Source organism: Passer domesticus, chromosome 5 (assembly GCF_036417665.1).
Source record: "Passer domesticus isolate bPasDom1 chromosome 5, bPasDom1.hap1, whole genome shotgun sequence".
NCBI lineage: Eukaryota > Metazoa > Chordata > Aves > Passeriformes > Passeridae > Passer > Passer domesticus.
In genome coordinates, this window is record NC_087478.1 from 36,472,296 (window position 1) to 36,488,800 (window position 16,505).

At 38.1% G+C, this 16,505-nt stretch overlaps 1 protein-coding gene and 1 pseudogene across 4 annotated transcripts in view; one reads left to right on the plus strand and one right to left on the minus strand.

The window, feature by feature from the left end:
- NAV3 (neuron navigator 3) overlaps window positions 1–16,505 on the plus strand; it is a 503,615-nt gene that overhangs the window by 102,347 nt on the left and 384,763 nt on the right. The gene's annotated exons all lie outside the window — the stretch shown is intronic.
- Window positions 10,534–11,951, minus strand: LOC135301431 (uncharacterized; annotated as a pseudogene).

Below are 16,505 nucleotides of genomic sequence, written 5' to 3' on the forward strand. Positions count from 1 at the left end.
CAAAACTTGAAACAAAAGCATACCAAAACAATTATTAGGTCTGTTCTGAAAGACTCACAAAATTGCTCAGATTGAAATTTCTTAATGTAAGATTATCACTCTTCTGTAAAATTCAACTTACTGTAATTGCTTTTGTCCAAGTTCTTGTTCTTTTATGTGGTTTGCCATGTAGTGCAGCTCTTATTAGAACTGTCTGGCTTCGAATATTCTGCAGGTGAAGTAACACATCAAGTACTGCTGAGCCATGTTAAGAATAACTGATTCTCATGATAACTCAATGATTCTATTTTCCTGTGCTCTCAAATGAGAGCACTAGTTTAGCTCGGGGAAAGCAGCATTAGTGTAGGTATAGAGCTAAATACTATTATAAGATTCAGGAATTTTTAACTTATTTCCTAATAAGAATATTCTTTAATCAGCAGAAATACATGCTGAGATATGCATGTGTGCCTTCTCTTTAGCCCACTTTCTTGATTTTTGCCTTAGGGTTCCTAAGAAGTATTCTTCTAGTTCATGCAGACCAAACATTTCTTTGCAACAAGAACTTTTCTGTGCAAAAACCTTTGTCTACCTCCTTAGCAGCATTTTTTTTTCCAAATGTAAATATATTAATAAAGCCTAAGGGGAAAATAAGACAAAGTCTCAGAAAAATTTTGAATGTCAGATATATCCTTATAGCAACATGAAGGTACAGAAACCAAGTAGGATGTGTACTCTGTCTGGAGAGTAGTTTTATTTCTTGCTTAAGCCTAACTCCTGGATGGTCTCTTCAAATTCTTGCAAACTGTAAACCAGAAAAGACCCTGGTTGTGCTGGTGAGAGCAGGAGCACCTCCTAAGCACTGTTTTCCTCATCAGCTTCACTCTTATATTCTATTGTCACACCTTCACTCTTGTACTCTGTTGTCACACCGTTCTCGGGGAGATGTCACACAATCTTGGTGCACGGTTTTGTTCCGCAGGTGCAGGTTCAAAGCTGGCAAAACTGTTGCGGAACTGTTAGGTGGTGTGGGAGTCTGCACTGCTGCTCTGGGCTTTACAGAAGAACCTGGGAGAGGCATCTTTCCTTGAGACTCCAGCAGTGAGGTTGTTGTCACTCCTTTCTCATGATTATTTGAGAACAGTGAATGTTTTAAAGCAAGTGTCATACAGTGGGGCATTATTAGATACATGAAATGCAGGAGAACATGGAAATTTTTTTTGTGCCCTTATTTTCAGTTGATTGTTGGACCTGTTACTTTTAATGTCCTATATCCCCTGTGATCTCTAAAAGGAGTCCTCCCAAAGCACCAATTATCATTTCTCTTTCCTACAAATACATGTGTAAATATGTAGTGACTTTTTTTTTTGAATGGCAGCAGTCACTTGTAACAGTAATTGCTGCTTATGGTTTCTTACAAAAGTATAAGAAGTCTTTTATATACTTAATTATATAGAACTATAACATTGAAAAGTGTGGTCTTTTTCAAATTGTAGCTTGGAGTTGATGTGTCTAGTTGGTGGGGAAATACAGTAACAGCTAAAAATGTGTTATTAATAAATCTGAGGATCTGTAAAGACATTCCTTCAAACAAATAATTTTCTGTTGGGAATTTTGTTTTCACTTTTGTTGTTGGATTCTTCCCTAGTAGAGATCATGTGAAAATGTGCTGGTTTAGCCTGGTATGAGAACAGCTCTGAGTACATAACATAAATGCAGTTTTGTGCTTAGCTGAAAATAAAGAGCTAAGCATTATTCTCAGATAGTTCACTGTGCGACTAATATGATTTTTTAAGTACTGATATCTTGGAGGAATATAAACAGATATTTTTCTTCATTGGAGCTATGAAGCACCATCCAGCCAGTGTGTTATGAGCAGTAAATGAATAACTTTTTTACTAGTCTGTAGGATAATGCTGTTGTTTATAACTTTGTGATTTATTACATGCTTCTCAATTCCTGAGTAAGCTGTCACAGTCTGCTCTGTGCCTTTTAAATGAATATATGCCATGAAAAGACACAACTCTATCCTCGTAACATGACTTCATTGTTACTGGTAATTTTCTGAATGCTTGTGGTAATACAGAGCTGTCTTTTTCTCCTTTCTATTTGTAAGCTTCTGATACTAGTAGTGTGTTCCTTATACTTTCTCCCATTGGAACCAGTGAAGAATGAATTGTTCTATGGTGATATTCTGAAATGTGTAAACATTTGGGATGCTGCATCGCATCTGACTTTCCTTCAAAATAATTTTCTTTAATTTTATCACATGTCCATAGTGGAGATGGGGGAGGAGGAGGAGGGAGGGAAACTGTCCAGATTGAAATGCAATTCTCTGTGTAGGTTTTTAATTAATTTCCCAAGAGAATGATGTTGCAGAAAGCATGGAAGAAAAATGCTGCTAATGGCCCTATTTGTGACACAGGAGAATGTAGTGATGGACTTAAAACCTGCAAACAAAATGGTGGCATTTTGCTAGGGATGAGCTAGTTTTTGAGAGCTGAACTTTGTGTTTACTATAATCAAGATCCCAAATATACAGATCTTTCTCATTCCAGCCTGGGGCTGGATATTCTATCCAAAGAGCAGATTGACTATAGTCAGAGCTGCTAGTGGATAGAGATTGTGCACATCATGAGAAGAGACTCCATGATTCATCAGTGTAGTCATAGGACTGGTGCTGGCAGCAGAGAGCAGTCCTTAGATGCCCTCGTGGGGAGAATGAAGTGGAGACAGTCTTGGACATGCAGGGTTGTGTCAGGTAAACTGTTGAACTGTTGCCTTGCTGCCTGTGGTCATGTGGCAGGGTTTGATTTTCTGTTTTTCTGTTCGTTTTAGAGCTTTTACCATTGTAGGAATAGAAATGTTGAAATAACTTGATTCATCTTTGCACATAACTGCACTTAAAGCTATGAGTCATGTGTCAGGACTAAACAATACCAGTCCTTCAGGCTCTGTGTTATGCATTGTGCTACTTAATTTTTCAGCTCTGTAAATATTTCATTCACTTCATGCTAAATGTCTCTTTTCCCTTCTTCCTGTGACCTTAGCATTTATAATCAAATTAAGTTTTCCAGGATGGTTTTGTCAAATTGATCTAGATGTTGGAGGCTCTTTTTGGGATGTTTATCTTCAGCAGGTTCTTTGAGAAAACACCATTTGTTGTAATGTCTAACACTAACTGCTTTGAGAGGAGTAATTAGTAATATTAGGAGTCTCTAAGGAGGCAAAGTATAAATATGCCATAGTCCCGGTTGGCACATGAGCTTCTGCTGAACAGAAGCTGTGGGAGGGTGTGGAAAGACACATCAGTGTGTCTCACTGCCCACAGACCCTGGCAGGTACAGGCTAGATGTGTAGGCTCTTCTGCAGCACAGCTTAGGCTGAGCTTTGAGGGTGTTTCTGGTAAGGCTTATCACCAATTGAAAACAAAGTAATTTTACATATTTTCCAAAAGAAGGTTTTTAGCAGTATCAAGGAAAAAATATCACTCTGATGTGAAAATATATGAGGTGCTGGAGGAAAGTTTCATCTTTTTTTATGGGTACTTGTTCCTGGAATAGTCTTGCTGCTAAGATGGGTCTAGTCCTCTATTTTCAGACACAAATGAGGATCATAAGCAGCTGTGCCAGATGTGTGGCATTTTTCTGTTTCTTAAAGCATGAGGAGACTGATAGAATATCACAGACTAACTCCAGATGTGCTGTGGCAGTAGCACTGTGTGTTTGGGTGGTGTACAAATCTCATGTCATTAAGTAATGGCAATAGCAATGTAGTGATGTGGGTAGAAATTTGTGTGCTTCAAAATGATCAGTCCTGTGCTAAGATAATGCATCATATGACCTGTTAATAGACTGGTATAAAGCTTTTCAAGCAGCAACTCAAACTAAAAACCAATGGGCAAAGATTTTGGAGCAATAAACAAGACTGTCAAGTCATCCTAACTGTGTGTTTTTCAGCTTTTCTGAAGAAGCAGTATTTCAGAATGAAGCAAATTATATTTAATACATAAATTTGATGACTTTATGTGTAGCATGTGTCCCTGAATTTACTAATAAAAAAAATACAGTTTTACAGTATCTTTAATTTTTTTCATTTCATATGTTTTGGTGCAGTCACTACTTCACTGTCAGAAGCTGTATTATCTCATCTTCCTCTGTGTATTGTGTTTCATTTGGCCAATTAAACATGCCAAGTCTTCTGCCAGTTCTCTTGCTTTTGTTAGATCTGAAAATATAATAATCCAGAGAGAGGATGTTGTTAATTAACATAGTTTTTTTTTAAGGCGACCTATAGAATCTATACTCAAAGCAAGCCTAGTGGTAGCAGATATATTAAGTTTTTTAAGCCTAATTCTGGTAACTCTTGCTTCAGTTATAACTCAGACTATTGTTTTTCTGCTAGGAAGATCTGTATAATAACTCTGCAAAAGATGGATCAGTTGATTTATTGGAAACCAAGGGCAGGTGTGTTAGATACTTTTAAAGGTGGTAAGGAAAAGGATGCCCAGTAGTAAAGAGCTTGAACTTTTGGGGTGTAGTGTGTTTTCCCTTTTAAAAAAAAATTTATGCTGTTTTTCTAGATGTCTCTGTTCTTGATCATCTATTTCTGCTGGTATGGATGCTCATTTGCTTTATTTCCTTGTGAAGTTTCTGATGTACTGAAGTTTTATTTAGCCACTGCTGTCTGCTTTGATGCACTTTGTTCAACATTCTACTAGATACTGAAAACTTTCTGATCTTAAATAGCTTGTATTGGCTATTTTTGCTACAAAGTATGCCAAAATAATTCACTGGAAGGATATTTATACTTATACTACCTTATTTATGAAGTCAGAGATTAGTGGGTTTTAAGTTTCATTTTTCCTATTTTAGTAATTAAAAATGACTTGAATATTCTTAGTAACCAATATTCAGTTTACTCATTACTAAGTCATCATAATTTATCTCCTAAAGAATCAAAATACCAAGACACCTCTACCTGGCAATAAATAGTATGGATGTAGAGTATTAGTGTAGCATCGCATAGTAGGTGCCAAGTCCAATTCTACTCTGCTTTCCAGAGATGGGAATATGGTAAAGATAAAAATTAAGTTGAAAAGAAGATGCTCAGGCAAGATCCTGTCACTATCTACAGTTCCCTGTAAGGAGACTGTAGCCAGGTTGGTCTCTTCTCCCAGGCAACCAGCAAAAGGACAAAAGCACACGGTGCTCTTAAGAGGACTTCAGCTGCCCAAGTGGACGTTTAGGGTGGATGTCAGTAAGTTGTTCTTCACAGAAAGAGTGACTGAGCATTGGAGTAGGCTGCCCAGGGAGGTGGTGGACTCACTGTCTCTGGAGGTGTTTAAGGAAAGACTGGATGTGGCAGTCAGTGCTATGGTCTAGTTGATGATATTGTGTAAGGTCATAGGTTGGACTCAATGATCTCAAAGGTCTTTTCCAATCCAGTTGATTCTGTGACCGGTTGCAAATTTATCAACCTTTCAGAAAAGCAATTTTCTGAGGTTTTAGTAATAAATTTCCAACAGCTATTTGATCTCCCTTTTCTTACTCATTTTCCTGCAAATATTACGTTATAAAAATAGGCTGATATTTGATGGTCAGGTTGGAGTACAGGAGTGTATAACAGATCTTGTCTCTGTGGCTGAGTTTCAGGAGGTAGGACGAGGTGGAATATGAACCGCATAATTCTGCCTCTACGGTTTGCATATTTCACCATCAAAGGGCAGATTGAATGCCAACAGGCAATATGGAAGAACGCATAATAAATGTGTTACAGCACTATCAGTGATGACTCTGGAGATTTTGATGAGCAGGATGGTAATTTCTCTCTCAATAATTCCTTACAGACTGGAATGAAGTTGCATTCTCCTTAAGCAGAAGTGTAATAAAATATAGGCTTTCTAAGATTTGTTTAGTTAAAAAACCTTACAAAACCAGCAACAATGAAAACCCCAACACTGTAGGAGTGTGCTATTTATCAGTTTTCTAGTCCTGTGTATTAGAAATATAGCATGGTAAGGAAAGGAGTTTATAGAACAGAATACCCTGGAAGGTAAAACAATAGAAGCTAAGGTTGATTAGTCTGAGACAGATTAGCTGGCTCACACATTCATAAAATAAATTGCATTTTCTGAAGAGATCTTTAAATGAAGCAGGTGTAAGGGAGTATTGATGGCAAAGCAGGGAAAGGCTAGGCTGAGATGAAACCAAATAAATGGATACATTAAAGCAAAAAAAAATTGTATGTGTACATATTTCTTCATTTTGCTGCTGATTTCTAGATTTGGAAGCCTGTTTTCAGGCTGTGAATTAAGCTTCACTGGGTTGCATTCCTTTTTGCTAAATTTTGGTTTTGAGGAAATAGAAGGAAGGCACCGTGATATCCAGTTGGTGGATGACTTTATATGCATGGATTTATTGTTTCTTGATGTGATTGAATGCAGCAATACTGAGATACCAAAATAATGATGCTGTCTTGATCCAAAACCTACTGAGCTAAAACAGGGAAGAAAACAGACTGATGACTTTTTGGTCAGGCCAGCAAACTGCCCCTTGTAAGCTTGAAACCCAGATGTTTTCCCACTGACCTTGTGCTAATAGATCTGTCATTGCAATATCTCTGCTCCAATTACAGGTCTTGTTGGAGGTATTATTGCTCTGTTTCTACTGTGTGTGTTATTATCTTATGTCAATTGGAGTGTAATCCCCATCCTCATGCACAGTCTAGTAAACCATGGTGATCTGTGTGATGTGGGTTAATTGAAGGGAAAGGAAGTCCTGTGAATCAGTGGTAACAGGCATTAGCAGATGATAATGTTTTATTGGCTCCTCATTATACAAGCTTTGAAATCTGGAGAAGATTTCATTTCAGAGGTGGGGGGCTGGGAAGAAGGATCTGCATTTCATATCAGCTGCCATACCAAGCTACCCTCAGGCTACCTTATTTGCCCTTCTTTTTTTTCCTGAAGCATTTTTTTCTGCCTTTTTTTTTTTTCCCCGTTGGATATCTCTTTGTCTTAAGAGCTGGTTAATTTATGTTGTAGCACTGTTAAATTTTGCCTTTTGGAATCGTTTGAATGTGCAATGTTGTTAAAAAAATGGCAATGAGAGCTTGGTTTTATTTTGGGTAAGAGCTCTTGCTCTTGGGGGAGGCTAAAGAAAAGACATCCTGTAAAAGAATTACGATTCATCAGTTTTAGTGACTGACATGTATCTTAATAACCCTTTGCTCTAATTGGCATTTTAATTAAAGATGACATTTTAATTGGTTATTTTACCAATTTAGCTCGGTTATTAGCATCAGCTACTTCTTTCATTGTAGATAATTTATCTATGCCATCTCAATATCCATACTAGATATTTTAAAACAGTATTTTGCTGTTCTGACAAAACTGAAATCCTTTTTTCTTGTTCCTCCAATGCACTTCCTAGTGCTTGACCTGGGGCCTGCAGTGTTTGCCATTGAAAAAAGTGGAATAAATGTATCATAAATAGTGCAGGTGACCAATAAAAATATCTCAATAGATAATAACTATAAATTAATTGTCACTGTTAGTACATTAAGTCTTTGAAATGCAAACCAACAGTGCTATATTACTTACAGTTTACCTGCCAGTTGTTGTCTGGCTATGCATTTTTCAGGCATTTAGAAATATAGTCTTGTAATTGTTTCCTTTACTATTCTTACTCCATCCTGGTTTTGTGTATGATTTTAATTTCCTATTTTGAATTTTACATGAAGGTCAATAGAAAACATACTCTGAAGTCTGAGATATAGTAATAGGATATCCTTCTGGAAAGTAGGAAAGTGCAAAGTAATTCACAGGGAACAAAAAATGCCCATAAGTACTGCACAGAAATTTCAAGAAATACCCAGATAACAAAATAAAGGCAGGATGGGGCAAAGGTATGTGCTTAATAGGGTTTAATAATATTGAGATTTTCATTTCTCTGTGAAAAAAGATCCTTGGGTTGATTAGGAAAGCTAGAAGCTTCAAAGAAGCCCACAGGAGCTCAGCTGGGGCCTTGAATAGGCTTTGAAAATTCAAGCTTAAGAAAATTTGCCCTCAGCAGCTTTAGGTTCTCCATTATTATATTTTGCTTTTTAAGTAGCTGTCATGTTGTTGTCACCACATTGTGCCACAGAGGATAGAAGTGTGGATGAAATGATTGTCTATTCTTTAAATATGCCTTTTGAGAGCTAATTAATATTAAGCACTTGAAAATTGTCTGGCAAAAGGGCACGATAAAAATGGAATAGATGAGAAAAAGTTTTTTATCACGAAAACAGCGGACTATTTTTAAATACCTGTGCAAAAGAGCTAAGGGCTCCTCTGAGGTGCCAGACTGACAATGTTGCCTGATCCTGTACCCAGAGAACGTATGCACCCTGGGCAGCAGTAGGGCAAATTATCCTGCCTGTGTGTCTGCCCTGTCATAGATGGACTGCCACCAGCTTGCCTCTTGGCTCTGCTAAATCTGACATTTAATATCTGCTTTTGTCATCATAGATTTTTTTTTACTATGGGTGGTTGCCTGCTGTGATCAGGATGGAGTCTGTCGTCTTCTCCTTTTCATTTTTCATTCTGTGCTAATGAAAGACATGGTGTTAAATGGTTTATCTAGCACAACAACAATTTTTATATAAAGGAAAGAGAGCTCACTAAACAATGTGATGAAATGTGAATCTCATTGTCATTGTCATTACTACTTTCACCATTTCATGTGAAGATAGGAAATTGTGTTCTTGTAAGTGTGAATGGCTGCTAAGATGCTTCTTAGCATGGTTATAGGATCAGGACCAGAAAGTGGTTTGCTTATAAAATGCTATAATTGTTTTGATTGTTTTATTTTTGAAAATATTATGCAGATAAATGTTACTATAAGTAGTTAATGAAAACAATTTCAGGTCATAAATAACATGGGTCTCTGCATTTTGTCTGTTATTGCTACTAACATCTGTTGTAAACTGCATAGATGACCTTTGTTAGTAGTCCAATTTTTGTGAAACAGTCATGAAAATTGGCTATGTTTATTTGTTTCAACTCATTTTATTAAGGAGTAAGAATAAAAAAAGGGGTAAGGGGAGGGGGGTGGTATGCATGACGTTGTTCCCTTGCTCCTAGAAATTACTAGCATGTTCAAGGTAAACAAGTATGTTCATAATACAGAGACCCTACAAGTTTAACCAGATTTTAAAAATTGCTTTAAACATGACTTCACAAATTTTTTTTTAAGAAAAAATTGCTTTTTTGGCCCATCAGAAGAGAGCCTGATCTCAATGATGTTTTCTGTATGTATTAATTCAAATATATTTAAAGCAGAACACAGTTGTTCCAGTTGAAGATATTGATGTTTAGTGTGTGTGTCCAGCACTGCAATGGAATGCTAATAAAACTTGCTGATCTCAGAGCAATAAGTTCCTCTAGACTGCAAATACTAGAGTACAATTTGAACTTACTGGGAAGTTATGCACAGAAATATCTGGCTGAGGCTTTTTTTTTTGTTATTTATTTATAATATAGCTGAGTATATGTTTTATTGCTTACAAATCTTACTTACCTAGACCTATCTCAAACTCTTATGGAGCCCACAGCTTTTTGCTTGGTTCAGTTACATTGAATGACCAGGTTGTGAGTTTTCATCATGATTCTTATGCAAAAGACTGTGTTCTGTTTCCTATTATCTTGGAATGTTGTGTGCGTAAATGCTTAGTTGCTGAGTTAGACTGGTTTTCTTTCTGCTGTTGTTTTGGAGAAAGCTTAGTCAAGTGCTTCTGTAACCACAAATGTTTCACAGCTTTCCCCTTTATTTCTCTACTCAAGGGTTCTGTATTAGAGATCCACTTTCTGTCAGAGGATGTCTGTGCAGAATAGTCTTGCAGCTGATGGATACTGCTCCTAACGTGGCAGGATAAAGCTGTGTTTTCCCTTCCACTCCAGGGAACTGCCTTTGCTGCTGTGCAGCTCCCCACTGCCTGCCAAGACCAGACTTGGCTTGTTGATGTAGTGGTATGGGGAACTAGGCAGTGGGCTGTAAAGGCTGACACACTCAAATTAAACAGAGTTGTTCTCAATTTGTGGTACTGAAAAATACAGAGCAGTCTCTTTGTCTGAACTGCAGTATCTAAGCTAGCTTGGTAGGCTGCATGGTAATGCTACTCTCTGATGACAGCAGGCATCTAATGTGCTGAGGATTTAACACTCTCAAGGCAAGTGCTGTCCTCTGTGTATCAGTTTCTGGTAAGGATGAGCTGTCACCACTCTGTGTGTGGAGAACAGAGGTCTCCTGAGATAAGGCTTCATTATACTTCCTGAAGAACCATTAAATTTCTATCACTGCAATATGATCCCCTCCTTGGGTAAAGATGTTGTTTTCTGAGCTTTTTCTTCTGTCCTAGCCTCTACTTGTATGATATTGCTATTTTTTTTAATCTACAAACAGCAAGAATGTAGAAATATACAAGTAGTAATAATTCAGTGTTTTCACAAAATCACTACATTGGAGGAGACCTTGAAGGCCATTTAGTCCAACCCATGCCCTAACATGTAAACTAAACCATGGCTCTGAGTGCCACATCCAGTCTTCTTTTAAACACGTGCAGGCATGATGACTCCTCCACCTCCCTGGGCAGACCATTCCAGAACTTTGTCACTCTTTCTGTAAAAAACTTTTTCCTAATACTCAACCTATATTTCCCTTGGCACAACTTAAGGCTGTGTCCTCTGGTTCTGTCAGTTGCTGCCTGGAGAAAGAACCAACCCCCAACTGACTACAGCCACCTTTCAGGAGGTTGTAGAGAGTGATATGGTCTCCCCCGAGTCTCCTTTTCTCCAGGCCAAACACCCCCAGCTCCCTCAGTCATTCCTTACAGGGCTTGTGTTCCCAGCCCCTCACCAGCCTTGTTGCCTCCTCTGGACGCGCTCAAGCGTCTCAAGGTCCTTCCCAAACTGAGGGGCCAGAGCTGGACACAGCACTCAAGGTGTGACCTCACCAGTGCCAAATACAGGGGGAGAATGACCTCCCTGCTCCTGCTGACCACACTATTCCTGACACAGGCCAGGATGCCCTCAGTCGTCTTGGCCACCAGGGAACACTGCTGGCTCATGTTCAGCTGGCTGTCACCTGTACCCCCAGGTCCCTTTCTACCTGGGCACTGTACAGCTGCACTGTCCCCATCCTATCATGTTCAAGTGGTTATTGCAGCCAAAATGCAGGACTCTGCACTTGGATTTATTAAACTTCATCTTGCTGTGCTGTGCCCATCCATCCAGCCATTCCAGTTCTCTCTGCAGAGCCCTCCTACCTTCTTGTAGATGAACACACGCTCCTAGCTTGGTGTCGTCTGCAAATATACTAATGAAAGATTCAATCCCCTCATCCATGTCATCAATAAAAATATTGGACAGAACTGGTCCCAGCACAGAGTCCTGAGGACACCCCTGGTCACTGGTCCCCAGCTGGCTGCAGCACCTTTCACCACCCCTCTCTGGGCCTGGCCATCCAGCCAGTTCCTAACCCAGCACAGAGTGCTCCTGTCCAAGCTGTGGGCTGCCAGCTTTTCCAGGAGTGTGCTCTGGGAGACAGTGTCAAAGGCCTTGCTGAAGTCCAGGTACACAACATCCACAGCCTTTCCTACATCCACCAGGTGGGTTACCTGATCATCTGGTTTGACCACCATCAGGTTGGTCAAACACAACCTACCCCTCCTAACCCCTGCTGGCTGGGTCTGATTCCCTGGCCATCCTGTAAGTGCTGAGTGATGACACTCAATAGAAACTGCTCCATTACCTTAACTGGTACTGAGGTCAGGCTGACTGGTCTATAACTGCCGGGATCCTCCTTCCCACCCTTTTTGTGAATGGGTGTCACACTGGCCAGCTTCCAGTCATCTGGAACCACACCAGTGAGCCAGGACTGTTGGTAGGTGATGAAGAGCGGCTTTGCAAGCTCATCTGCCAATCCCCTCATCACCCTGGGATGGATCCCGTCTGGTCCCTTGGATCCATCCAAAACATTTTCGTGCAAAATCTCACAGTGACATGATGAAAAATCATACGTTCTTATTGCATCACCTGAACAACATTCATATCACATTCCTTTGTATATATTTGTGGAATTTGGGAAGCAGTAGTACGCTATTTTAAAAAAAAATCAATATTGTACAAGTATTTTGATGTGGTTGCTAGTATTATCCAGTAATAACTGGTTTGTGTGCATGCTATTTAATAGCAGTCATTGAATTTTGTGCAAATTTACATTGAGTGTGTAAAAAAAAGTGTGGAGTGTTTTTCTGCATAAAAACAATATTCTGTGTATGCTGGCTGTATTTTTAGGTGCAGTAATATGTTCAGGATTACCCTTTTACACTGAAATGTTATTAGCTGTCAAAAATTTATAGGACAGGGACATCTTTTTGGGGTGAAACATTTTAATATTTGTACACAAATATATAATGCATTTAATTACAGAAAGTTCTTCAGGTAGGTACTATTTTTGTAGAATACATAATACATTTTACAGAACTGTTTGTTGTCTTTTGCCAGTGTGTGCATCTGGCAAAATAATTAAATTTGAGTTTTTAATTTCAGAAACCAGGTTTTCTTAAAAACCTGGCTGCTAAATTTCTCTGAGTTTTTTCCATACCTGATTTCTGATTATGTAATGCTAATGATAAATTCTGATTCTTATACATAGGAGATGCAGATATTATCCAGCTAAATACTGTTCACAACTCCATGTGTGTTTTATCACATGAAGCAGTTGTGCTTTTTTTTGTTATTGTGGATGATCTCTGACCTTTGTAATTCTTTATCTTGAATGATACATATTCTGTGTGTTGATTACCAAGTGTCTGGGAGACTGACAACATTTAGATGTAAATACCGCAGTGCAAGCAGTGCACATTTGTGGTCTAATTCAGCAGTGTGTTTGTGACATGAATCACATTTTATAATTGGAAGGGCAAATTACAAGACAGCTGTCTCAGCAGAGAAAATAAGAATTGTTTGCATTGATAATTAGAATTTTTTTCTTTAATTATTGCACATTTTAAATAGAGTTAATTTTTGGCACTTTTTGAATGACTGGAACACGTGTTTGTTTAAAAGGAGGAATAGAACTTCTGGTAGCTCACCTCAGCTGAGTTGTAGATCCACCAGTTTTAACTAATAAACTGTTCTTATCTCAACATAAAATTGTTATTTAGATATCCCATTCCATTCCGTCAGGGTAGGAGGGAGGAAGAAAGAGAGGTTGAGAAAACAGCTGTACCATGCTCAGTTTTTCAGCTGGTCTTAAAATCACAACAATCAGAAATTCACTGTTACAATTTAGCTTTCAGGATCTGAGGAAAGTTTGATGTTAAATGTATGATATTAAGAATTACTTAAATATGAGAAACAAAATCAAAAATGGTGCAGACAATATAATTCATGCAGTGAATAGTTGAAGATATTACAAATGGTGTTATAAAACATGTTGCAAACCTAGCCTTTGATTTAAATGTTTCTAATCTGACAAATGCCTCTAATGTCTGACAAAGGATCACAGAATCTCTAAATACGAGCACAGGGTATGGGTGAGGAGGAAATTTGTAGCTAGGTCAGGGATCCATGTTACTCAGATATAAGGAGTGGTATTGACACAGGTAGAACTTATAAGATTGTCCCAGTTATTGTTATTTTTTCAGGGGAAGTAACTTGTATGATGCAATAAGGAGATTGTCAGTGTTACATTACAGAAATAGGTCAAGCTATGTCTGCTAAGAAAAGACTGTGTCAAAAAATTGTTCTGCATATTAAGAGGCAAAAAAACCTTTCAAAGCTGTTGTAAGGGTTTGAAAGAAAATGGCCAAAGGCCTGCTTTCAAGTGTCCTACTTTTGGCCAGGACAGAGTTAATTTTTTGTAGTAGCTGAGAAGCTATGACTAGGAGGTTTTTCTGTATTATCTCACAGTCAATGCCTGGAGTTGGGAAAAAGGTCTCTCTTGTGCTTTTGAGAAGGATGTTCCTTCCAGTGGGAGAAAATGTAGTGGAGAAGAGCTGATTGGTATTTGATTACTGTCTACAATTACAGGCTTTCTTTGGAAATCCTTTTTTTGTTTTATAACTTTTCCTATTAATAATGTTGCTGTCACTGTTAATTTTCTTATCTCATTGCTCTTTCTAGTAAATGGTCTTAGCTTGACCCATGATCTATGCCTTTTGTGCACCCACTGGCAGAGGGAGAGGGAAGCAATTGTGAAGCAGTTTTAGCAGGACTAAATTGGAGAGTATCATCCCTAAACCACAACAACAAGGTTTATTGTTGATTTGAGTAGATGCAGAATACACCTTCTTTAACATAAACAAATAAAAAACAGGAGACATTTGAAATACTTGAGGTGTATTTGTGCCTTTCCTATTTGAGATGAATCAGTACGTTTTTGTGAGACTATTGAAAAACTCTCTGCCAAGTCAACATTAGACTTTTAGGAAAAAGGAGGCATAGCTCTGAGTGAAGCAATTGTTGTAGGCAGCTTTGTGTGAAAGACGCAGATTCATTTCCCCTGGAGTAGCTCAGTTATTGTGGCAGCCAGCATTTACACCTATGACAAAGCAGAAAAATCTGTTGTTCCTGCACATCCACTCTGAATGAGGAGATAGCTGGTAGATTACTTGTATGGGATTGCTCCAGTAGGACTTGATTAGATGTATTGGCCTGTTTAGACTTTGTTTTTGTTTTTGTTTTTTTTATGGTTTTCTAACATTTGTTTGAATGCATGAGCCTCACATATTCCATCCCTTAAGATGTCTGGTTTGAAGGAAAAGTTTTGTCTCACCTGATTTCATACATACAACAGAAGTCTGTGCATTCCAAAGCCACTTAGATCATTGTTCCCCTAGGTCATGATTCATCTCAGCTAGTTTGGATGAGAAGAATTCTATTCTAAAAATGACTATTTACTTCCTCAAACTACAGGGAAACCACCAAGCCATGATTTTAGACTTATGCAACAGTGTTTGTTCAGATGAATCCCACTCGAGATTGTCCCACGGACACTGGGTAATTTGGTGTACCTAGTGATGAAAATATCTTTACATGTGGAGTGTGACATTCTTTGAGCGTGTTACCATTTTGAGACATAATTTAAGCATTCATGAGTGAAGGTGTGCTCTAGGTAGACACAAAGACCTTATACTTCCCATAACAACTACATGTTACCTCAAAGCCTTTTTAGTTTTACATTTTCAGTATAGCTTAGGACTGTCTAGGTATTCCTGTATTTCCAGTCCATGTTATCGTTAGTTAAAACTCTTTTAACATAACCTGTGAATAGACTTCTATCTTTGAGATTCTTGGGAACAACTAGTAAAGTGCTTTGACATCTTAAAATGCAGTTTATATGTGGTTTTCTCAAGTTCTGTTTGAGTTTTACTGGAATGGACTAAGACCTAAGATAAGTCAAAAATCAAAGTTTGCTTAGATACTTGTATTAATAAAAACAGATTTTTAATGTGTTCCAAATTGAGAGGTTACAGTCAGTATATAAAAATATATGATGTTAGCAATAATCTGTGTTGGTAAATATTGATGCAAATTGCTTGAAGAATGTAAAATTCAGCTTAAATTTTAAGTCAATGTCTTTTGAGAAACTTTTGACAATCTTTTGAGAAACTTCTTAGAGGATTCTTTTCTACTGGGCTGTTTAACATTCTCATGTGGGAAGCACTGTGAGCTGTGTCACTTGGGAATTTAGGGTAATAGCAGAATAAAGCATTAGAAAATACAATATAGTAATGTATTCTGCACTGGCAGACCAGGAAGAAATTTGCCCAGAAGGTCTTTCCCAGCCCAAATTTAAACTAGTTTCTGATGCAGTGATTGTGAGGAAAAACTTCTACCATCAAAGGTCATCTTTTTACTTCACGATTAAGACAGCACTGCCTACTGATGCTTTTTGTCTTCAAATATTTGAAATATTTTTTTGTCACTTGGGTCTTTTTATAAAAAATATTTATAGTCCATTTTCATCCCCTTTCCCCCCCTCCTTTTACTCCCTTCCCCTACCCTAAATCAGCAGTCTCATTTAGTCAGTTATCTCTGCTCTGCAGTCTCTAGGAGTTGTTTCAGCCACATATTTGCTTGAATCAATTGATTTAATTGCAGGAGACTGGTCTGGACATGGATTGAATACTGAGGTAACAGAGCACTGTTTGCAATGTTTGATCAGCACCTATATATAATTTCTTGAGATGAGCATGGGGCTCACCTGGAAAGGCTGCCACTAAACAAATACTGAAATAATTAATTGGCAGCTTTTGAAGCAGCTGTGAAATTGTCTGTGAGCATAGGTAGGATTTTTTTGCTTTATGACTTGTACCGGGCATTGAGTTAAAAATGTTCTGAAAATGCAGCTGAATCTTTTATCCAATTGAGCTATTTAACAAGCCTTGACAGATCAAGAGAGGCTGTGTAAGTTAATGGTTAAATTAACCAAAGTTCTTAAGTTACAAGAACTTAGGTTTATCAAGTTGGGGAGAAT